The sequence below is a fragment of the Doryrhamphus excisus genome, chromosome 5 (genome assembly GCF_030265055.1).
Source record: "Doryrhamphus excisus isolate RoL2022-K1 chromosome 5, RoL_Dexc_1.0, whole genome shotgun sequence".
Lineage (NCBI taxonomy): Eukaryota > Metazoa > Chordata > Actinopteri > Syngnathiformes > Syngnathidae > Doryrhamphus > Doryrhamphus excisus.
The window spans coordinates 9,098,426-9,124,068 of NC_080470.1; the positions used below are offsets into that span (position 1 = coordinate 9,098,426).

General features: G+C 40.9%; 2 long non-coding RNA genes across 2 annotated transcripts in view; one reads left to right on the forward strand and one right to left on the reverse strand.

Annotated features, from left to right (window-relative positions):
* The window catches only part of LOC131130087 (uncharacterized), a 41,492-nt gene extending 23,712 nt beyond the window's left edge, over nucleotides 1-17,780 (forward strand). The window contains exons 2-4 of the long non-coding RNA XR_009129952.1: nucleotides 9,918-10,032; nucleotides 15,307-15,517; nucleotides 17,516-17,780. This is a non-coding gene — a long non-coding RNA (uncharacterized LOC131130087). The remainder of the gene's footprint in view (nucleotides 1-9,917; nucleotides 10,033-15,306; nucleotides 15,518-17,515) is intronic.
* Nucleotides 1,754-7,903, reverse strand: LOC131130088 (uncharacterized). Its single transcript, XR_009129953.1, has 3 exons — nucleotides 7,826-7,903; nucleotides 2,390-2,481; nucleotides 1,754-1,890 (listed from the first exon to the last, which is right to left on the reverse strand). It is a non-coding gene; the product is annotated as an uncharacterized LOC131130088 (long non-coding RNA).
* Nucleotides 17,781-25,643: the final 7,863 nt, after the last annotated feature.

Genomic DNA, 25,643 nt, shown 5'->3' on the forward strand with positions numbered 1-25,643 from the left:
GACACCATTGATAAAGGTAGCCTGATTTGCCTTCTTTGCGAGAAGTGCTCAAGTTTAGCCTACCTCATCAACGCAAGGCCCCAGTCATGAGTGCAGCCACAGCGAAGCTACCGCAGCGAACACGTTAATGATTTAACAAGCCATAGCAAGGCTCTTTGCCAAATTAAACTCGAAGAGAACACCCCCCCCCCCCCCCACCCCCCACCTATGAGGCAGTCTGCAACTGACAGACTGACAAGTGTTCTTGCCAAGAGCATAGCAATGAACTGCAGGCAGATGAACATAGTAGAAGACAAGGGGTCGCAAACTGAGTCCAAAGACGCATCATACAATCCACCGCGCAGCACCACAGTGACGACCAAAATCTTGGTATATAACCAGAGATCAATGGACCTCAGCTGGTTCAGTGTTCAATACTTGTATGGCTCAGAATAGTTTATTTTGTGTGTTAACTTCAGCACTTTAAATGGACCTGATATTTTAGTTTAATTTTGTAATTATTTGATTTACGAAAGAACACAACAATATTCCCCCATCATAGTCCAAGTGAAAGGTTGCAGGTACTTGGAACAAGTCTCAAATAGGACTTCATCTGTTCAAGTTTATTTAAAAAAATAAATGACTTTATAAAGTCACTTTTTTGTTATATATCCAATCTTTTGATCTGCCACAATCATGTAATTGAATTTAAAATGAAAATGCCTCAAAGTCAAGACTTTTCTCTGCAATTTTTAGGTGAGATGAAAAAGATAATTAGTTTGATCAATTAATTACACATAATTCATATAATTCATCTCTGAATTTATTGAATCTTTTCATATTTAGATATAGAGTTAAGGTTATGTTACATCAGGGAAAATACATATAGATAGATAGATAGACTCCCTTTATTGTCATTGCACATATTTGTATTTTGTAAATTATTTTAAGATTTTTCAATTGCCCAAATTGTCTGTTTAAATAATTGGAGAAAATACTGCACGTCATCAAAATAAATAATCATAAATAAACATCTGGTCAAAGACACTTATTTAATATATAATATGATTTAAATTCATATTTCCTTCACAATCCAGGAAAGGGAAAATACAGTATATAAAGTAATAATGCCTTATCCATTCTATCTTGTTTTTTTTTCATTTCCAGGTGTCTATCATATACCTAGATCTTTAATTCAAAACCATATTTGTGCCATATTAAATTGGTTTTATGAATATACCTATCATGACATTGAGTACATGTAATATAGAGATTGTTTTGATGTGCAAATATACACGGTTACCTGGAACTCCAAATACACTAGGACTTCTAGGGATGAATATGTGGATGTATTTTTTTTTGTAAAAAAAAAAACCCCCACACACTTAAGTCACAATAAACATCTAATATCAGTCCACTGTCATACATGAGCTCGGTGTACAGTATGTTGCGTACAGCGTGTGTTGTGAAATACGTGGTATTTTGTCTTGCTGCAGTCTCCAAAATGGGTTCATTGGGTTCAGTTCTTTTTTTTTAATCAGTATCATTTCTGCAGTTTTAGACCTGTGGAACTAATGTTGTGAATTGACATTATCTATGCATACAACTGACTTTGGTTTCCTTCCACATTGCATGTGAGGGTTTGTGGTGCACGTGTCTGGATCCTAGTATGCAGAGGCAAAAACGGCATGAGAAGGACCATCTTTTATTGTTTCTCTTCCAGCTCAAGAACATAAAAAGACCATGCCAAACATATGCATGTTGGATTCATTGGAGACTCTAAATTGTCCATATGTGTGAGGGTGAGTGTGGATGATTGTGTGTGTGTATGTGTGCCCTGTGATTGGCTGGTGACCAGTCCGGGGTGTACCCTGCCTCTCGCGCAAATTCCAGCATACCCCCTCCATAATCCTAGTGAGGACAAGCAGCACAGAAAACATACAACTGACTTGACTTTTTTATATTGCATTCGAGTTAAGAAAGTGTTCCTTAAAACACTGCCTGTACATTTAATAATAGTTTATGATGGTAACAATTTGCACATTGTTTTGCTTTGCTGAATCGAAGCACAAAAGGCATCCATTAAAGAATCTTCCATGCAAAGCATTGTAAGTCCATAATGATAACAAGTGCTTGTTCTGTGTCTTAAATTTCCTTATTGGCTCTAAACAGCCGTTAATTGATGTAGTCATCAATTGATCTTCATGTTTTGTTTAATGACAAAGTGCAAGCTTCTGAAAGTCACTGTTTATTCCCAAACATCCTGTTGCTCCATAATGTTAGCCTGAAACTCATATTTATGACATTGTAATCACAGGATTAGCATGGTATTATCATGCTCTGGGATATTGCTGTTTTATTACTACTGTGACCTGTGCATGTGTTTTTTAAAAGGAGGGTTTGTACTCACTGTAGGAACAATTGTCTACTCGTCAGAAAGGTTCCATTCGACTGCTCTGGCCCAACAACTTCCCATTAAGATAACGTGTTTTCACAGGCAGGCTGTGGTCACAGGAAACATGAATGACTATTCCTGGGTTATTCTGGAACATTGGTGTATTTTCCGGGAAAACTTCTACTCTTGGACAGGAAGTGAGAGTCAGATTAGTGATTGCTGGGTTGATTACTAAAAATGCCAAACAACGTTTTGCTGCTGTTTTTAGGAATGTATGGAAAAACATACAAAACTCACTCCTCTCATAGAGGATCTTTGACTCACCAACCTTCCAATCTAATATATTCTAATGCTATTGTCATTTACAGACCAAATTAAAACCACAAAATGAATAGTCACTGACCATCGGTACTATAATGGCATGGTTAGATATGTGTGGGTGACAGGCTTACCGTGTCTTTACCAAATCGAACGTGTTTAATGCCATTGTGGAAAGTTCTTGGTAGTTGCTTTTCATTTTAATCTGACAAGACAAAACTTTTCCCTACACACCGCAAACACACACAAGTGTTTTGACTCATGTGACCCGACTTTGTATGTTATTTTTCCAATAATACAGGCTGCACGGCGGACAAGTGGTTAGCATGCAGGCCACAACGCTAGGAGACCTGGGTTCAATTCCACCCTCTGCCATCTCTGTGTGGAGTTTGCATGTTCTCCCTGTGCATTTGTGGGTTTTCTCCGGGGACTCCAAATTGTCCATAGGTATGAATGTGAGTGTGAGTGGTTTTGTCTATATGTGCCTTGTGATTGGCTGGCAACCAGTCCAGGGTGTACACCGCCTCTTGCCCGAAGACAGCTGGGATAGGCTCCAGCACCCCCGAGACCCTCGTGAGGATAAGCGGTAGAAAATGAATGAATGAATGAATTAAGATAATCATACTTGTTTCCAAAATTGATACACAATAATATAAAATGCAATGCAATTATTCACAAATTGTCTACCCATTGTTTACCCATGGTTGGGGGACCCTGATATAGAGGATCTTTGACTAGCGTTTTTTTCTGCAGTACTTCCTGCCCTTTTAAGACCAGTTGCACCATAAGGTATGTATACATTTAAGGAAATATACAGATGGAGAAGTTTCCAAGGAAAAAGTCAGGGGTCACCCCTAAGAATGACTGTTGTTAATGGTAGAAACAATCTAATTCCTCACCAGGCTGCCAAAACAACTGCAGTGTATTGTTCAACAAAGTCACCTGCCAGTGAAATTTTGTTCTCTGAAAGTCATTGACCCCCCCCAACCCTGACACACAATGGAGTATTACCAAATGTTTCTCTCTCCCCTGGCAGCTGTGTCAACACCCACAGGCCTCTAGTCTTAAACAAACATCCGTACAGCCATTGTACACCGTGCCTCTCCCGTCCGCGAGGCTCAGGCTACAATGACAACTCTATAAATGCTGGCAGTCGGTCCCAGAGCGGCATTGATTTTGTTCCAATCAATCCAGAGCAGATTGCAATGCATGGCAAGCAACACAGCCCTGCGCGGCATAGCAGACACTTCAGCATTAATTGTTGCCGGGCAGACTCAGGGGGTGCATGCTCTTTAGAGGTCACGGTCACTTCACGTGTTTCTGTGAGATCACGCTGATTGTGTGCTCATTAGGTAGTTTAGCATAAACACCATAAGAAGCGATTTCCTCTAGTTGACGTTCTTTGAAACTACTGTGAAATCGTCAACTCTTGGAAAGTGGTGACTCACAAAATGTCAAACCACCATTATTCTTGTCATTTGTCAGCATGCATTTCATTTCTATGTCCTCATTTATAACAAGAATAATTTATATTGCAGACTCTTTCCAGACCGGCGTATGTAAGGTCAGGGAACTTGTGTGGATGTTATTCTAGCTGTCAGGCTTTGTTTACCTTTCATTTGGACATTTTCCTGTCTCTTATTCCTAGCTTTTGTGTGTTTTCTCTTTACCCGGCTGTTGTTTTGTGTCATAACAAAGTGAGTTATGTTCCCAATGTCGAATACTTTGTCCTCATGCTTTCCATTTATGGTTGATTTGGCTGTTTATGTTCCACTTCTTTATTCCTCTGGCCTTGTGTGTGCAGAGAAGGAACACGGTCTGCTACTTCACTCGGCATGACGTGGGTTTGTGCGTGAGTCCGGCACACAGCATATGCTTCAGGAAGTGCGCTCCGACACGTGCGCTAGTCGCGTGATGTCAGCGGCATGACGTCAGCAGCATACGCTGGTGATGCAGGGCTAGAAACATTGTGATGTATACCGATTGCATATTCACACATTTTCATTGCCCGTGCCTTTGTGTATGCAGATTGTAAGTGGGAGTGTTGTGTTGACAGACAGACGGCTAGCTGCCTCCAGACTGGAGAGAAGTATCAGCATGCCAGTGAGCAGTAACACAACCAACAATCTGTCTGTCTCCATGTTTGCTGGGGAATACTCCGAAACACTATTGTCCTGCCATTAGCACGTTCTTCAACTGGTGGCTTCTTCTTTCTCTTTGGGCTTTTTGACTTCAGGGTTCGCCACAGCAAATCAATCTCCTCCATCCAACCCTGTCTTCTCTCACACCAACTACCCTCATGTCCTCCTTCACTACATCCATAAACCTCCTCTTTGATCTTCCTCTACACCTCCTACCTGGCAGCTCTAAACGCAGCATCCTTCTACCAATATATTCACTATCTCTCCTCTGGACATGTCCCAACCATCTCAGTCTGGCCTCTCTGACTTTATCTCCAAGGCCTCTAACATGTAATGTCCCTCTGATGTACTCGTTCCTGATCCTATCCATCCTGGTCACTCCCAATGAGAACCTCAGCATCATCATCTTTGCTACTTCCAGTTCTGCTTCCTGTCTTTTCCTCAGCGCCACTGTCTCTAGACCAAACAACATGGCTGGTCTCACCACAGTTTTGTATACCTTTCCTTTCATTTTAGCTGAAACTCTTTAATCACACATTACACTATCACACTTTTCTCCACCCGTTCCACTTTGCCTGCACAAGCTTCTTCGCCTCCTTTTCACAATCTCCATTGTTCTGGACTGTTGACCCCAAGTACTTAAAATTCTCCACCTTCTGTATCGCTTCTCCCTGTAACCTCACTCTTCCACTGGGGTCTCTCTCATTCACACACATATAATCCGTCTTGCTACAGCTAATCTTCATTCCTCTCCTTTCCAGGGCAGACCTCCATTAGCTCAATACATTTTTGTATTGTTGTCATATTGAGGAACACTGACTACCATTTTTGCATGCTTAAAAACAGCAGAGGTGTATTGCCATATTGCGATTACAATTTTGCAGCTGCTCTCTATCGTGGTTTTTAAAAAAATTAATAATCCATGCTGTTTCTTGTTTAAATACGACCTATTCTTCATCGAAAATATGCATATTTAGCCAGCTTTTTATTGCTGGTTTGAAGTATCTCACAACAAGCACAACAATCCCTAATGATAAAAACACAGGCTACTGTTGCGGCCGTAATCCACGCTAAACTAAAACTCATCTCTGCACATTTTTAGTAACACACACAAGCAAACATTTGCATCACACAAATAGCTTATTTACTTACTATAGTGTAAACTATTGTCTACTATATATGGAAATGCGAGTGTAAATGTGACTATAGGGTAGTTACTTCATGCCTAGAGTGCTCTAAAAATGTATTTAGAAGGTTGCAAACAAGTTTTCTATGCTCTACCTACAATAATATTTAACTTCTACATACATCCTACTTCACAGAAATTCACTTATCACAGTTGGGCCTGGAACCAATAAAGGAGGATTTTGGCTTTCATTTTCAAGGGCAGACCTGACCTTTAAGAGCAGATTTAGGGCAGATACCTCTCGGAAAGCAACTCGTCATGCCTTAAAAGGAGTATTTAGATAAACGAGCACCTCATGTTATAACCTTAGCTAACTGGTAACTTTATAAAGTCACCATGACCTTTTCTGATTCTCTCTGCCTCAGCGACAGGACAGTATATCATTTATTTGTTCTGAAACACCAAAGATGCAACACTTCCTTTGTGATGATGGCTATGCAGACGGATACTGTAGCAATGGCAGAGGCAGCTGTCCCAGTTGCTAGAGTGACCTTTCTGTCGGGTTCAGAAGCGAAGGAACTGCTGACCACATCAACCACAGGCCTTTCACTTCGAGAGCTAGCACTTTCCTTCACACCTGACCTTCATATTAGGTAAGCTGTCAACAGATGTCATGAGGTCTTTTCAAAAAAGAGCAAAAGAGAACAAAAACTCTGAAATTCTCAGGTTGTGTTTTGTATATAGATATATTTGAAGATAAATTTAACATCCAAACTATTGAACATGTTGTGATTTAGCTTCTGTATTAAATGCTTTATTTTTGGTTACATATGTAACAGTTCTCAGTGTGATGCATTGCATGTCTATAACCATTATGCCATATAATATTGCATAATATATAATATTATGCCATATAACCATTATTCATTCATTCATTTTCTACCGGGTGCTGGAGTCTATCCCAGCCGTCTTCGGGCGAGAGGCAAGCTACACCCTGGACTGGTCGCCAGCCAATCACAGGGCACATATAGACAAACAACCATTCACACTCACATACCTATGGACAATTGGGAGTCGTCATTATAATATCAATAATATACAAAGACTAAAAATAATCCAAAAAACAAACAAGCATCAGCCTCTCTCACCCATTAATGCCATAGCTCCTCACAAGTTCTTAATGACAATAACACATTTTATAATACAAAAAGTAAGACTTACTCTTGTGTGTCAGTAATTCATGATAGTCACCACTTTCGAAAATCACTTTGAATAAGTGGGGTTTTTTAAATAAATTTCCTGTTCTATATTTGTTTTTTTTTTAACTTAAGTGTTGCTGGGTAATCTGGCGGGTTCTTAAAAACAGCATCGTTACTACCCAATGCTGTTTCATTGCTTTTCGTTTGATGCTGTGACCGTTTTAGACATCCCGCGTTTCATCCTGCATTATATATCTTCTACTTATCAGTTTTGTTTTCTCCTCACGGCTGGCGGTGGAGGTGGGCGGGGTGCAGCGCATTCTTCCAGACCAGCCTTACTATTCCTCTTGTTCTCCAGTCTCCACGTGAAGTTTGCAGTGTGGGCAGAGGGTGATGAATACAATAGAGAAAGAGGGGGAGTTGGGGATGGAGGACAATGCGTGGGTGAGCACACAGGACCGGAGATAAGGGTTGTTGGTGGTGGGGGGGGGGTTGGTTGGGTTAAGTTGGTGCCTACACAGGGCTGTATCCCACAGCCTCTCTCCTGTCTCCCACGCTGACTGGCACCTCTAGCCTGGCCTATAGCTCCTGATTAAAGTCTGCACCTCTTCCCACTCCCTAAAAGATCTGCATGTCTGTGAGTGAAGTATATTTCAAACTAGCTCACCAGAGAAGCCTTCAGACAGGATTTTTAGGGGGCTTTCATCTTCCTTGCAGCTTCTGCTCAACTGCATCTTGGGCTCTCTTTCTCTGTTTTAACAACTGCTTCTTTAGCACTTGCAGTTAGTTGTGTTTTTGGCATGTTAGTTACATGTTAGTATGGTGCAAAATTATGTTCATAACTTTAAGTTGCACATGATTACAGTACAACATTATTAATGATCTAAACTGCATGAAAAATTACTGTAAATTTTTGTTTTGTGTTCATGACCGTCACGGCTATTGGTATTACCAACGACTTTTTGGCTATACATCCAATGATGGCTAACAGTAGCTAAATCACTATTATTAGCTTAACAAACACACTGTGGCTAGTGTGCGTATGTGCGTGTTTGTAGCATCACTGGAATATAATACTTATGTTTGAATGTTGGTGCCCTCTAGGAACCCAGTCACATACCTTTAAGATTCTTTTATTTCTATTTGGCCACATTTATTAAGAAGTACACTACCTGGCCAATAGAAAAGTCACCTACATTAGATTGCGTTCAGCATCCTCAATGTAAAAGATGTATCAAAATGGCCTGCTGTCAAGGTGCTGTAACAAAACAAGGCTGAATGAGTGACAACTTGGGAGCAGATCAAGAAAATTCAATATGTGGATAAACACCTTCAATGTAAATGAGTCAGATATTCTGATCCACGGGGCTGGATGAGCAGATTAATGGTATTGATGAATCCTAATTAGCGTCATGCTGAATCAAATGATGAATGCCAAGCGTTGTTAAGGAGGCAGTGTGTGTCTAAATAGACCCAGAGGCTGGATAATACAGTAATAGCTTGTGAGTCACACTAGCGATGAGAAAGAGGCCAAGGAAGTCAGAGTGCAACACAATGACAAGAAAAAGGGAAGTAACAGCAATTGTAATTGTTCTACTAATGGTTTATTTGATTTGCACATGCTTTACAAGTTACACAGAGAAACATCGTGTTTACATGTTTGCACAATTTAACATGTCTGAAAAGGAGTCGGAAGAAGTGGTGTTCACTCAAAGGGGACCCATTATGCTCATTTTTCCACCCTTCGTATTAAGTTGTGGTCTTCTATAGAGCAGCTACACACAATAATCCACACAAAAACCTTCTAGATTTTCCAGAATCTGCACCTATTCCAACTGTATTTCCTTTTGATTTGTGCTTCCTGCCAAAACCATCTGTTTAATTTATTCCACCCACACCCACTCTGCTGTGATTGGTCACACACCCAAAGTGCTACCTAACTATGAACCATATAAGGAGGTTTGCCTCTCTGTGATGTCACAAAGCAACGGTTTTAACCACACCTTTTCAAACAAGCGTTTTGACCCACCCAAAACATCTTTCAGGGCTCATTTCCAAATGTGCAAACCTCATTATCTGAAACCTTGGCATCATTTATCACGAGAATACAACATTCTAACTACATTTGTAGGTCAGAAAAGTGGAAAAAGCGTAATAGGTCCCCTTTAAACTTACCTGGTCTCATGAATTACTGATCTGATCTGTCTGCTCACTTCCTGTGTTTAACATCTTACCATGCTCTAATGGGGAGATAAAAGAATGGAGAACATGTAGCAATAGGAAGAAGAAAAATGAATAAAATGACATTATTGTTTAAAAAAAAATGTTTAAAGAAAATATAAATAAATGAAAAAAAACTTATAAAAAACTAATTATAAAATATATAAATAAATACATTAAAAAACCCAGACAAACACATTGTCTAAGTGCAAATGAATGGCTATACAGTAGACTAAGCAATAATAATTGGACAAGATAAATATAAATAATTGCTACATTGTTTGAGTTCTGTGCTCAGACTAATAATTGAACAAGTAGAAGAAGTAGAATTTGAGGAAATTCTGTATCCATTATGGCCTTCCTGCTTGCCTGCCTGTCTTCATGGATCACCCCCTCCAATGTTTTACACCTCCAATTTGAAGCAGCCATGGGATTAGTTTGTGGAACTGCTGGCTCGCATTGTGTGCTGACAGGATAGGCAGTCAAATCCCTTTTTCAGCCACCGCTACTTATGCTTGTCCCTGCGTTGTCTCTTTCAGGCATAGGCGCCTCGCTCTACATGCATGTAATCTAGCAGACAAGGAAGAATGAAAAGAGAATTGCATGTGGATGAAGGGAGCAGAAATGGGATGACAGCAAGAAGAATGCACAGAGGTGAGAAGCAGGAGAGAGAGAGAGGTTTAAATAGGAGCTAACTTGGCTCCAAAGTAGCCCACTCTGTTTGTTTTTGCTCCTTTCTAAAAATGGTCTTTATGTTTGACATCAGCATGTGAATTATTCATCCTTAACTTCATGCCTGAATTATTGATATCTTAAAAAAAACAAAGGCAAGAGGGAGGCATGATGTAAGATGGAGAAAAGGATGGATTTCATCATTATTTACTGTTTTATCACAAAATGAGATATCCTCCAAATGTAAAATGTGACATTTAATCAGATAAAGCAAAATCCTTACTGGTGTAAGTACTATAGAGGGCTCTAATTTCGTGGCGCAGCGCAAGGTGGCGCAGTGTGGCGCACCCCAGATAGTGGTAATTATTTGGTCCAGCGCAACACTGTGTGCAACCAATTTGATAATTTGGTAGACTGGGCTGCGCCGAGATAACATCACTCCAAAGGTGGCCTAGAAGCTCGCCAGCTCAGACTTTATGCATTTTTGAGACAATAATAAAATAATTGATAGTTAAGTGATTGACATAGCTTGATCCTGGGCTGCATGAGTGCTACCGGAGCTGTGGAGATGCAGTTGATAGAGGGAAACATGAATTCCAACATGCACACTGACTCACCCTTTGGAAACATGTACTACTTTGAAGTATATTCAATATTAGGTATTGTCCCTTGAGGGAAATCTAATAAAAGGTGATGAAATGTGAGGGTGTACAGCTTTGAGCATTACCTTAAAGAACCAATGTTAAAGCTGCTGCTCTGATGAATTAACAAAACAAGAGATGTGATATATTTTGTTTTCCTTGTCTTCCATATGGTCTCTTGTGTATTATTCTCTTTGTGGATAGTAGCATATGTCAACAGCCCACACACGCACACACACACACACAAAATCAAGTGAATTGATATTGTTTTCTCTATCTGTTCCACTTTAATTGCATCCCTTCGCTGGCACAAATGCGACGCACTCCAGTTTGGACTGAATGCGTTGTATGGCATTGAGACCTAGCAACAGAGCATAAAAGGGTATTTCTGTTGGTTGACTGGATGGGTTGATGGAAGGATAGGTGATGTTTAGCCTGTGATTCTCTTTGCAAAATGGAATAAAGAGACCTCCCATCCTTCTCTCGCGCTTTTTCTCTCGTTGTTCCTCTCTCTCCTCGTTGCCTCTTTCTTTTGTTTACTTTGTTATCCCCTTGCTGCAGCAGCCAGTGTGATGCTTACGTACATCTTTCTGTGGGTGTAACTGTGTGTGTGTGTGTGTGTGTGTGTGTGTGTGTGAGTGTGCGTGCATGCTCACAGAGGTACAGGGCCCAGACACTTGGAATCATTTAGTGAGAATCTCGAGTGTGGGAGGAGAGGAATGCGTGCCCAGATAAAAGAAGGAAAAAGTGAAAGAAAAGCAAAGCAAAGAGAGGGGGCGGCAAGACAGATACAGACAGACAGAGAGAGGCAGGTGAGGGAGAGGTGGATGGATGGAGGAAGAGAAGTTGAAGATGAGGGCAAAAGCAGGAGGAAGAAAATGACAGACAGTGGGAGAAAGAACAGAAAAAAAGGGTTCAGAGGAAAAGTACAAGCGGCCCACTCCTTACGTATTGTTCTCCATTAAGCTGAGTTTTATTGTTTAAATGGCTGCTGCAGGTCTTGCTTCTGGGGTGGGGGGGGGCATCTATTCCTATCACAATGCTGCCTACACACACCTCATAGTGACAGGCGGCATGGAGAACAGAGAATAGATGATTTAAAAGGGGAATAAACGAAGGTAGGTGGTACCAAACAGCCTTAGTTAAAATAGAAATGAAATTAAAACAAGAATACTAATCGTTCTGACTTGTCCAAACAAGCAATGGATTTCATTAAAATGTGTGGCTGAATAATAAGATGCCATTTGTTCAGAAGTTGCATGTAAGCACTGAGAAATACAGCACCGGTTCCAACAAACATAAGGAATTCATTGATAAAATGATAATACATAATTAATACACATGATAGCATCCCACAGATAGCATGCACATATGGATGGTATCAAAACAATTCCATATACAGTGGTGTGAAGGTGTTTACCCCATCCTGATCTCTTACTATTTTTGCATCTTTGACACACTTAAATGTTTCAGATCATCAAAACAATGTAAATATTACCCCAAATTCACACCAGACATGTATTGCATATGGCATGTCCGCGTAGCATTTATGCGTGTAGATTTAAAAGGCTAAATTAGAGGGGTCAGTGCGGCGTCACATTTCCCCCTGTGTAGCCTTTGCTTGTTTTCCATTTAGGTTACAACGCAGTAGTCCAACAAAAACAAGATAGATGTAGCATTGGGTACTCAAAAAGACACATATTTATGTGTAACTGACTTATTTTCAATATCTAAAGTTGTTGATTTTGAGTACCATGCCTTTTCTTTTCTTATGCTGTCCTTGTAAAAATGGTGTCTCGGGTCGTATGAAAGGGTAAATTTGCCAGACTGATTAAAATAGAAGCGATTTAAAAGCGTATGACATGCTGCTACAGGGCTAGTCAATGGCAGCACAACTGAACACAAAATGCAGTTTTTAAATGAAAGTTTTTGTTATTACGGAAGAAGAAAATCTCCATGTCCCTGTGTGAAAAAGTGATTGCCTCTAAAAACTAATAACTGGTTGGGCCACCCTTAGCAGCAACAACTGCAATCAAGCTTTTGTGATAACTTGCAGTGAGTCTCTTACAGCGCTGTAGAGGAGTTTTGGCCTACTCAACTCTGCAGAATTGTTGTCATTCAGCCACATTGGAGGGTTTTCCAGCATGAACCACCATTTGAAGGTCATGCCACAGCATCCCAATAGGATTCAGGTCAGGACTTTGACTAGGCCACTCCAAAGTCTTCATTTTCTATGTCTTCAGACATTCAGAGGTGGACTTCCTGGTGTGTTTAGCATCATTGTCCTGCTGCAGAACCCAAGTTGGTTTCAGTTTGGGGTCACAAACAGATGGTTAGACATTCTCCTTCAGGATTTTTTGGTAGACAGCAGAATCCATGGTTCCATTGGTCTCCAGCAAGTCTTCTAGGTCCTGAAGCAGCAAATCAGCCTTGGCCATCGCACTACCACCACCATATTTTACTGTTGTTATGATGTTCTTTTTTGAAATGCGGCATTACTTTTATTCCAGATGTAATGGCATAAAACACCTCTCCCTTTTGTTTCATCAAACATACACAGGGCCATGTCAAGTTTTTTTCATTTAAAAACTGCATCTTGTGTTCCAGTCCAGAGTGTACCCCGCCTCTCATCCAAAGACACCTGGGATAGCCTCCAGCATACCCACAGCCCTAGTGAGGATAAGCAGCATAGAAAATGAATGGCTGCATGGAAAAGCATAGGCATGATAAGGGAGCAATGTGACGACACTAATTAAAACCTTTACCAAAAAAATCCCAATACTTTGACTCACCACCAAAAGTAATGACAATCATGGTCCAATGCTTTTTCTACAAGCTCATCATGGAATAGCAATAAGCAGCATATCATGTATTATCATGAGCACAGGAAAAAAATGTACCCTTCAGTTCTGCTCTCAGGCAAGATTAAAACAAATGATAACAATTATCTAAAAACTAAACTATAAAACTATAAACTATTTTTATGCATACTAGCGCAAGCATTCACACAATACAGTAATAATATTTCAGCTGAAACTGTTACAGCCTCTTCTGCTTGCAGATTTACCGTCCTCCTACATTGCCTCCTCCTGTTTCCGGTCTCGCTTCCCTGGCCTGTGCCAAGGCCAGCAACTTTGTACACACTGTACAAGCATCCCTCGCTGCTGTGTGTGCTTAAAATGTGTGTCTGTGGGTGTGTGTTTGGGTGTACTGTATGTGCAGCACAGCCGGAGACTTCCCGTGGACAACTTGCATCCTCCAATGAGAGCAAGTTGCTGGCCATCAGAATGGATGCCAACATGCACCTCCAATTGTGAATACTCTTTACTGCAGCCTGAGGGAAAGCTTTCTATTACCTCGGATCATTATGCTGTTTTTTTTAAAGGCAAAGAATTTGATGAAAAGTGTCTATCCATGCAAACCTGCAATTGGCCCCTTGACCTCGCTGATGAGCGCTGTAGTTCAGCCTAGCGGGCTACTTGCTGGAAACAGCATCAAATCATCTGCCATTGTCCACTATCGACAAGGACCAATCCCTAGCAAGCCTGCAGGTCATGATGATCGCCATCCAAAATCAATTCAAGGCAGCCACACGTGCATATGTGCAGCCATTCTACTGTCTTCAGGGGAATTATATACACAGGCGACGATTTCAAAAAACTAATACAGAATCAGATTTCAATGATGGACGGGTAGGTGCTATTGACCAGCCCGGGGTCACGGAATGAACTGGATCCCACTGACCTCTGTGGCTCCTGGCAACAAGGTGGGCACATTCAATCTCACTTGACCCCCTCTGCTTTGACCCTTGATCCCTGGCAATGCTACCCCTGTGTGAACTCTCACCTCCTGGGATCAATAGCTCTTGACCGTCGCTTCGGGCCTTGGGGCCAGAGCAGCAAGGGCGGCGGTAGAATGTCACTGTGCTGGAAGTGGGGTGCAGGCTGGCACAAGGAGGTGACCCCAGGGGTCAGGTCCACTGCCTAATAATGATGTTGGGGATTTGTATGCAAATGGGCGTGATTAGGGGACTAAGTATTGCAGTAGTATGCGATACCATGCAAAGGCCTAAGGCCACCCACTACCTTTTGTTGTTTTAATGAGCTTTTTCACAGCATTCATGCTAACGGATACACTTGATGAAGGCCATAGAACAAACATGTATAGCTATAGCTCAGCACCAACAGGGTCCACAAGTCTCTGTCCTTGCTGCTCAGTATAATATGGCTTAAACTTCTTGTAAACCTCATGTGATGGTACATACCAAAAATTCTGCATCCTGTTTCCCTTTGCTGCCTTGGATGATCGAGTACACATTTTATTGTTTTGAACTCCTATTTAGAAATATTAAAATGTTCTTTAAAACATTGCTAGCATAACTAATGAAAGGTTTAATCATGTCCAAATCTTGACCCTGGAACAAATTATTTGTTTTTCCATTGTTTGCTAGTTTGTTTGAAAATGGCACTAGAGCCACAGTAGCCATCTTAGTAAGCAACAACATTGTTGTAGACAGCTGCTGCGGTCTGGCTTATTCTTGCTGGAATGTTCCTGTTCCAGTACAAGAATACAACCTCCTGTTCTCATTTTCCATTCTTTTCATATCTCATGTCAGTGGTTTCGCAGACATCTCACGAGAGTTGAGGCATGACTCAGACCCACACAGACTCGTGGCTGGTGGCTGTGACTCAGAGAGGAAGGAAGGAAGGAAGGAAAGAAGGGAAGAAGGGAAGAAAAGTGTGCCTGTGATGGGATGTCTTACCCTCCTTCTTTACCCCCTTTTCTCGGCCTGGCTATTGCAGAGAGGAGCAGCTGGCCATGAATACGTGAGTGGCAGCCCGCCTCACCACTCACATGCATACACAGACCAGTTTCTGCTGCTGAAAATAGCAAAACAGAAAACCTTCCACGGCATCTGCTCGCTACCTCAGAAGAGAAGCAGTAGCGGGATCAGAGTAGTCCCAGCTGTGGGGGGTTGCTTGAGCAGGGAGGGTGGCACTGATGGTGGGAGGAGAAAGGTGAGAAAAGTGTCAATAACAGACAAAGGCCTTGACTAGGAGTGAAAAGACTCATATTGATCAGCAATCTGTCATCGAGGCATGGATTTATTTTATCCATATGTGCAGTTCACAAATAACGCCAGGCCCCCAAAAGCATCACAATATCAGTTTGCACACCTTCCCCTGCATTTCCTCCTCCTCGGTGCTCCTCAGAAAAAGAAAGACAAACTCATTTCCATACAAATGGAGTGAGAGCCTGCAGACCGGGGACCCGACGGAATTGCAAATATTTCATCTTTGCCTGGAAGCCGTGTGCTATTACTCGGCGGCTATTATCCTTTCTCTTTTTGCTCGACTCACCTCCACTCTGCCTCCATGCTTGTGCTGACCCTCTATGTGCCCCATCCTTCAAAAAAATCCTCCCCGCCCACAGTTTTTTTTTTTTTTTTTTTACACAGGATAACATTCCATTCTCCTTCCATCCGGTCTTTTTATCTGTAAATTCAAAAAAAACAAAGCCAGACCCAATTTTGAGCTTCTAATCCAGTGATGAACTTGGCTTCAAACACCACTGGAGAGCAACTGACGTCCGTCTTTGTCAGCCATGCGTGGCTTCCTTCCCAGCATCTGCCCATTGCGGCGCTCGCGTTCTTACGAGTGCACATGGCGTCCAGCAGCTGGTGGGTCGGCAGAGGTGCTGGAGCACAGATTGCCTGGCCTCAAACCCGGGCTGGGTGCCAGGTGTGTGGATGCAGCCAGGGACACGTTATGTTATAGTGGAACTCTTTTATTACTAATCAAAAGTCAGTAAAGTATAGAGATTCACTATTTTGGTTTGTATCTGAAGTTACTTGGTAAACTTGTTGCGTAATTGTTTCGCACAAGAGCGGCATTCTGCATGGATGGCATGTACAATATTACACCCCTCTCAATATGTTGCATTATGCACATTGCAATTTTAAACTTCTTTCATAACTGCACGGTGCATTTTTTTCAAGGCAGCGGGCACGATCGTGCATCAGTCACTGAGGGTGTTTTTTTTGCATGCTTGTTTCGCACAAGTCTAATTGTTTCGCACAACAGCGGCATTCTGCATGGATGGCATATTCAATATTACACCCCTCTCTATGTTGCATTATGCACATTGCAATTTTAAACTTGTTTCATAACTGCACGGTGCATTTTTTTCAAGACAGCGGGAACGATCGTGCATCAGTCACTGAGGGTGTTTTTTTTTTTTGTCTGCTTGTTCCGGGTTTGGCTGGTAATATGTAAGTCAGCTGGACTAAATAATCGGTCGCTAGCCAATCACAGGGCACATATAGACAAACAACCATTCACACTCGTAACTCGTAACATTCGTAACTATGGATAATTTAAAGTCTCCAATTAAACAAGTTAATCGCGCTGTCAAAAGATTACCACCGTTAAAAGAAACTGTCGAAGTTAACACATTAATGACGCCCCATCCTAATTGCTGTTAAAAAATATGGTAAAATATTTCTACATTTTTGTGGCCAAATTGAATGTTTTGTCTGTATCATACCAATGGCGACCATATTCGTTGTATCTTTCATATCGTGCATGCAATACACAGCTTACAATTTTTTGGTTTCCTTCTTGTTGCACTCTGTGTTATTCCCAAAAGAGAAGCCCCCTCCCTGAAAAGATAAGGGAGTCCTTTACATGATTGTACAAAGAGGAGCAGAGGGAGGACAAGCAAGGCCCCAGATGGACAGCGTCTAATGTTGTTAGCTATAGTTTGCCAATTTAGTCACACTGCCAGCAGCTCCCATTACATGATCTAATTCTCCCCCTCTCTAGTGCTCTTTCCCTCCGATTTGTCAGGCATCACAGACACACTCCTACACAGGCCGGAGAGGGATTGGGGCTGTTTGGAAGTGAACGACGGATGGACAGATGTGTAGAGGTGAAGATGGCGGAGGTGTGGTACAGTACATTCTATACACAGGCCATCACTCAAGACCTTCTCCAGCAAAATAAAAGCATCAAAATTGAATGAAGATATTAATAATTGAGCATATTCCGGCAAGAAAACTGTTTTTTCAGAGCAGATGAAGCAACAAAAAAAAAACAACACTAACTAAATAATCAATTCACTCAATTCACAAACTGCATGAAATAATGTGTATTTACAAATACGCTGTGGTATTCAGTGGGGTAGAACGTCACTGTATCATACTGAGAGATTTTTTTTGTGTCACAATATTTAGCTACATGAATTTGTCATAATATTTGCAACCGCTCTCAGTATGAGGCAGCTCACTGAAAACTACTAACAACAACAACAACAGTATTTCAGTATTGCTAAATGGATGACTGTCAGGCAATCAAAACTGAGCATCTTTGTTTCTGCTTATCCTCATTAGGGTCGGCGGTATGCTATGGCCGATCCCAGCTGTCTTCGGGCGAGAGGCGGGGTACACCCTGGACTGGTCGCCAGCCAATCACAGGGCACATATAGACAAACAACCATTCACAGTCACATTCATACCTATAGACAATTTGGAGTCACCAATTAACCTAGCATGTTTTTGGAATGTGGGAGAAAACCAATATATGCACGGGGATAACATGCAATGTATTACTTAATTTTATTCCCTGTTTTCCCTATAGGATCTTGCATTGTGTATATGCAGAGGTGGGTGACCCTCAGCCTGTGTATACGGCCCATAAAGGCATCCAGCCTGCCATGCAACTCTCAAAACATTAAAAACTCATAGTAACTGTGTTTTTTTAGTGCTATTTTATTAGTATTTCTTCATAAATTTAATATAGCCCAGAGGACAGTAATGGCCCCTGATAGGAAAGAGAGCCTACGTGGCTGAACAGCTCTTTGTTTTGTGCTCCATGTGTGGGAGCTGCTGTTGTAGCTGGCTGGACGTCAGCTTCGTGCCCGGCAGCCTGTGCTGTTACTCAGTCAAAATCCCCTGGAGGAAGGAGAGCTTGCTTCAGCCTTGCCACCTCCAGACTGGGTCAGAGGCGATGAGACGGTATGGGGAGGGAGGTGCGAGTCTCAGCGGGGCTGTAAAGGGGTGAAAGGAAGGGGGATGAGGAGGAAACACACACATTATATGCACAAAGTCATGTGAGCATATACACACAAATATGGGCAAGCACACATAGGGCTGACAAAAACCTTCCTGGAAGACAAACAGGCTGGTGTTGCTTTTGTGTCATGTTTTGTGTGTGTGTGTGTGTGTGTGTGTGTGTTGAGTAAACCAACATGCAGCATGAGGTAATTATCACCTCTGTATGAAACCGTCTAGAAGGAAGGAGGGAGACAGCGGGTGCACACCCGAAGCATGTGTGCATGTTTGTGTCATTATGTCATAGTGAGTAGGAACAGGATTGGTTTTCTCTGAACATCTTTCACATTAGGACAACAAAAGGTCCCTGGACAAATGACAAAGGACGCTGTAATTTGCATGCCAGGCCAGTAGTGGGCACCACCACGTTACATGCGTTTGAAGCAACTACTTCCTGTCTTGTGTTTTGTGCTTTGGCGTATGTGTGTAGGTTTTGATAGTCATAGCTAGGGTAGTAATGGTGCATTCGTACTGTATTTTGCTTAGTCACATTTTGAAAAAAGCGCACAGACCTCACAGCTAGAAGACCCAAGTTCAATTCCACCCTCGGCCATCTCTGTGTGGAGTTTGCATGTTCTCCCCGTGCATGCGTGGGTTTTCTCCGGGTACTCCGGTTTCCTCCCACATTCCAAAAACATGCTAGGTTAATTGGTGACTCCAAATTGTCCATAGGTATGAATGTGAGTGTGAATGGTTGTTTGTTTATATGTGCCCTGTGATTGGCTGGCGACCAGTCCAGGGTGTACCCCGCCTCTCGCCGGAAGACAGCTGGGATAGGCTCCAGCACCCCCGCGACCCTCGTGAGGATGACCAGTAGAAAATGAATAAATGAACATTTTGAAAAAGTTTCACATAAGTGCTGATAAATGGCTAATCCACCTAACCGTACAGTGTGTGAGTGGTTAGCATGTTGGCCGATTCTGATTCTGTGTGGAGTTTGCATGTTCTCCCCGTGCATGCGTGGGTTTTCTCAATGTACTCAGATTCCTCCCACATTCCAAAAACATGCTAGGTTAATTGGCGACTCCAAATTGTCCATAGGTATGAATGTGAGTGTGAATGGTTGTTTGTCTATATGTGCCCTGTGATTGGCTGGTGACTAGAATAATGAAAAAAGGTTTAATTCTACTCATGCACTGATGCTATTCAGGAAAGTGATCAGTTTGTCCCCACATTGTCCTTAGGGATATAAGCGAACATGCACAAACTTCTTGTCATTGTCGGGGGCCTTGCGTGTTACTGTGTGGGTGGCACATCTGGCACTGGGAGCTAATAATCTGCGAGTGTGTGTGTGTTGTTGCTTATTTATAACATTTTGTGGGATACCACAAAGGTGGTAATCACAACATATTAAGCATATAATGTACCTGGTATGTTGCATGTTACGTTAACGGAGGAGGCACACAATGTTCTCCATCGTTAATTAGGCACTTGAGCTAACCCAAGGCAAGGTAACCTAAGGTTAATAATGCAATCTCTCTTTACTTACCATGGGCACAAACAGCAGGATAGAGATGTGGAAAGGAGGGGGGAAATAGAGGGGAAGGGGAAGAAAATAGATGGCTAGATGGGAGTGAGAAAGACAGATGACAAATAGATGATGCTCCATTCCCACTCTGACACCCACCTACCCCTCCTGCCGTGTCCTTCATTTCACTGGTGAGAAAAATTAGAACAGTTCGGCCCACGTTATTTTTTTTTTCTCTTACTCTTTTTTTTCCCCTTTATTTTGCCTTCCTCCACATCATGGACTGTTTCTGTGTTTATTATCCGTCTCTCTCCTCATCCTCCTCCCACTCCTCCCTGGTCATTGCACAGGTCAGGGCGGGAGTCACGACAGGCGCTGGGACGGAGCCCTTCTCCTCCCCCTCCCCTTCAATCTGTCATTCATCACATCCCACAGTTGACAGCTACCTCTTCCCACTCGCACCTTCTCCTCATGCAAGATCATGTGAGCCGATGTATTTCTTTATGAAAGGGAAATGACTTAACTCCTTGGCAACATATTCACTATTATACCATACAGTTGGGGAATTATATCAAAGAAAAATCTCCACTGAAATGTGTTTAAATTTCAGTTCAATTCAGTGAAATATAGTAAGCAGTTGATCCCCAAGCATATTGTGGTTTTGTACTATGTGGAGAAACCCTTGTTGGCAAGCACAAAGGTCAGATGTTTCCTCTTTTGCAGTCAGTACAGTCATTGCTGTCAAATGGTTCCAAACCCAACCAAGTTATGTGAACTTCTGCAAAGTAGGATTCAATATTAAAAAATTTAATATTTTTGTAGTTGGAGCATAGAAAACTTGTTTCGGACTTTCTAAATACAATTCCTAACATTATTGGACTGTTTCTGTTTACACTACTTTGTGCAGCATCATTGCAGGGACATAAGAGACGGTTGTCGATAACATAGCAAGCCAACTAGCTAACTAGTTAGCCTCTCCATAAAGTATTTCAAACAGAGTGGGGAGGAAGGACAAAGAAGTCAAAGACTTTTTAAAAATCTGTCATGTTGAATATGCAATGGTTTACTCCATGCACTGTGAATGTAATGTAATATGTCACATTTCATCAGTGTAACATTACTGATGCCTTATCACCAGAATACTACATTATACATTACAATATTAACTTGTCTTTCAATATTTTTTGACTAGTAATAGGCCGTAGTCAACCACGGAACACCATAGAGCGAGAGAGCAATATTTGGACTGCAATGTCCAAATCCTTACATTTTCAAGGTTTCAGTAATTTCAATAGGATGAAGGATCAATGTCCAATATTTAGTTCTTGTTCGAACATTGGACCCTCGATCTATGGTCATTTATTTTCAAAAATGTATAATTAATAAATGACCACAGTTTTGTGGTTGACTATGACGTACTATTAGTATAAAAAATGCATATTAAGCAATTTTTTTTACTTACTATTCTTGGCCTAAATGGACCTAAGACAATCCACAATCCATCTTCAGTGTTCTGGCTGAGACCAGAAGGTTCTCATCCAAGTTTTTACAGAATCTACCCTGATCATCAGCTCCTAGATGCAGTGAAACAGCTTTTTGGTTCAAATTAATTGACAACTATAATATCGGAATAAAAATATTGGTTCATATTGGCATCTGCTTTTCTGCAAATCGTGATATCACAGCGCAAGTGATGACAGGGTCCACACTTGGTAGCTGTGTGTCCGGTGTCTGAAAAATAGAGATAAAATTTCACTTTTTCAATAACTGACATTGCAGTATTTCTCATATTTTGCACAAAGAGTGTTTACATTTGAAATACACCACAGTAAAAAATAATTAAATAATAAAGCATAATATGTTCATGCATTGCATAAGATGTGAGCTGATATTAGTTTGACGGAAGAGCTTCTGTCTATAATAGTATCAGCAGTGCTGGAAATTATCGATATTTCTTGTGTCACGTCTAAAAGGCGACCTACCATCAAAGAAAAAATGATTAGACGCCCCTTGTTTCTTCACTTCATTTATTCACTGTAATGCTTGATACAATTAAAGGTGCAGTTGTTTGGACAGATCTTATGATGATAAATAGCTCATAAGTGGTCTAATATTTTTTCCCACTACTGTATTATGCGTTTTGAACTGGAATAAATGGTAGAATAAATTAAAACAGACCGTTTTACAGATGGTGGTGTACTCGCCCATCCTTAATAATAGGTCACCTTTAAGTAAAGATGTGCAAGTCCAAGTCATACCTCAAGTCAAGTTCAAAGTCATAACCTTGAAATGTTCGAGGACTGTTTAGTGTCTCCCAAATAAATGCCATTTTACCAATATAAGAATCTATTAAACTTCACAAATGCATTCAAAGTAGGCAAAATATTTCACTGATGATTGGTCCGTAGTATAATAGTCCAGTCCATAAATACTAAGGAGACAGATAAGCACATGTTGCAAGCAGAAGGAAGGAAGTGAAGTAGTTAAAAACAGGCCAGCCTGTCAGGAACCAGTAACATCCACCACGGGGACGTATTAACTAGGTCACACAGGACCTTTCGGGTATCTGGGCGAGCAGTGCATTTTTTTTTCAAAGACAGCCCAACTTCTCTCCATTAAGGCCAAATTTGGGTTCATTCACGTCCACCTTAATCGCCACCGAGGGGATGCTCATTATGCCCTATCCCAACACTATGATCATTTTTTTAGCCTTTCCTTTTCCCTAGGTAAATACTTCTATTCACCTCAGGCTTGTCTTTTTGCTACGTGTGCATGAGGAAAATGAGGTCGACGTGTCCCTATTGATTTCTTACAAAGAAGTGCTTCTTTGAAAATATAGCAGGCTCGTATTTTTTTTCCAACAAAGTGACCTCGACTGGTGAAAAGACACATTAGCCAATCAATCAGTTGTAATTACCCTAATTTCCATTGTATAAACCGCTACTTTTTTTCTCATTCTTTGAACTTTGTGGCTTATACCGTGATGCAGCTAATTTGGGGTGACTTTCTGGTCCCGTGACATCTCATGTTGGGGCAGCCATTTTGTGCTTTTTGCATGCACTCATCATCAGTGATGAGCGATACCGCTGATTTCTGTTGTGATTAGATAAAAGTAAGTTATTCATTTATTTTAAGCAATTGTATCATTTAGACAAGGTCTCAATAATGTAGTTCCGTTCCACCGTGTTCCTGTTAATGATATACATGACCTCAAATGAAGTATTAAAGTATCCTGGCATTGTTACTTTGCTATCTCAGGAGGTTTACTATTACCGGTAGGTTTTGGTTGGCTGGGGAGGACAACACAAGCTTAGGGGTTAATTCGCCTTGGGGCAGGGGTGGTGCTAGGGGCCACAATGAAAGAGGGACAGAGACTGGTGTGGTGTGTGGCGAGGGAATTCTGAAGAAGAGGACTTTTTTTCTTACCAGGGGAAGACAAGGACAGCAATGAATGACTTTTCTTGTAGGCTACTGTTTAACTACCCATCTTACACACACTGTTTGAACATAGCCTTTATTTAAGCACGTGTGTGTGGCTTATATACCGGTACACTCTATAGTCTGGAAATGATGGTAGAATCAAATTCTTGAATAAACAATGAATAATTCTATCTTAAATCTTTGGAGAAGATGTACACTCAACTGAGTGTCTTTTAGTTATTTCTGCCAAAGCAGAAGTATGGATAGTAACATAGTAGGACAAAGGAGTCCGGAATAAGAACATTCTTTTCACATTATTACATGTATAAAAATGACATTTTATTAAGAAATGTATATAAGGGTGTTCTGCCACTTGATGTGTTTACTATAGAGTTGAGTCTGGAAGGGACTCTACTAGATTTTGCCTCAGCTCCTTAAAAAGAAACACTCTTTGGGCTCCTAAATGGATTTTTTTTTTCTTCTTAATTTCGAACATCATCTAAAGCACAACAAACCAAACATAAATCAGCACAAATAAAAATACCTATGTATATATAAACGTACACATGTTCGAAAGGGAATGGGAAGAAGTTTATTTGATTTGTCAACAGAAAAAGTGTTAAATGACTTTATAAATTATATTATCAATCAATTAATCAATATATATATGTGTGTGTGTGTGTATATATGTGTGTATATATGTGTATGTGTATGTATATGTGTGTGTGTGTATATATATATATATATATATATATATATATATATATATATGTATATGTGTATATATGTATGTATATATATATTATATAATATAATATAATTTATAAAGTCATTTTACACTTGCACTTAAATCAATGTAAATAAATCTGAGGAAAAATGAATTATATGTATTATATATATATGTATTATATAGATTTTTTATTAGATATTTACGATTTATTTATTTATACACCCTTATATACATTTCTTAATAAAATGTCATTTTTTATATATGTAATAATGTGAAGAGAATGTTCTTATCTTATCTTGAGTGTGCTTTGCTGAGGAAATACAGCATACTCACAGGTGTAAACAAAAAGTCATTTTTAAAATATATCTCCGACATCTACCCACACGCTCCTCAAAACAAACATCACAGCAAGTTCACCCCAAGTTTTTGCCCTCTTCCTTCTTCAAATTACCACAAATACACAAATCAAGGCATATATGTATTCAGTAAACACACCGCTTGTGTTGTGTTTTGTGTGCGTGTGTATCACTCACCCCGCAGTAGTTGTGGCTGTAGTAATACTGTTCACTCCAAAAAGTCAACAAGGAAATTTGTTTGATTGATGAAATGCAAATAACCATTTCCATTTTCTATACTGCTTATCATCACGGGGGTCGCTGGAGCCAATCACAGGGCACATATAGACAAACAACCATTCACACTCACATTCATACCTATGGACAATTTGGAGTCGCCAATTAACCTAGCATGTTTTTGGAATGTGGGAGGAAACCGGAGTACCCGGAGAAAACCCACAGTTCTCCTAGCTATGTGGCCTGCAGTCAGTACATGGATGCCTAAAAGTTACAAACCAATGTAACAATGCAACTAACAGGAAGTGCGGCCTATTGGTGCCCCATGGCTAATTTTTTTATTGTGTGCAGCATATGGTAGAAATAAAATTAAACAATAGAGCTAAAGGCTCTAGAAAAGATAAAAAGCGTGACTATTGACACTGTTAACAAATACTTTGTATTACATAACGTGGTCCCCGCAGCCTTTCACATTTCAGTATGCCCCCCTCGGTGGAAAAAAATGTGAACATCACTGAACTAGACCTCTGTGAGTCTGGTGATTTCTAACGACTCATAAGTCCCTTCACAGTACCGAGGAACCACATGTGACCCCTTCGCCCTGTTGAGAAGTCCCAGTGAAAGGTTAAATATCCGCGTCTCCAACTCCCCA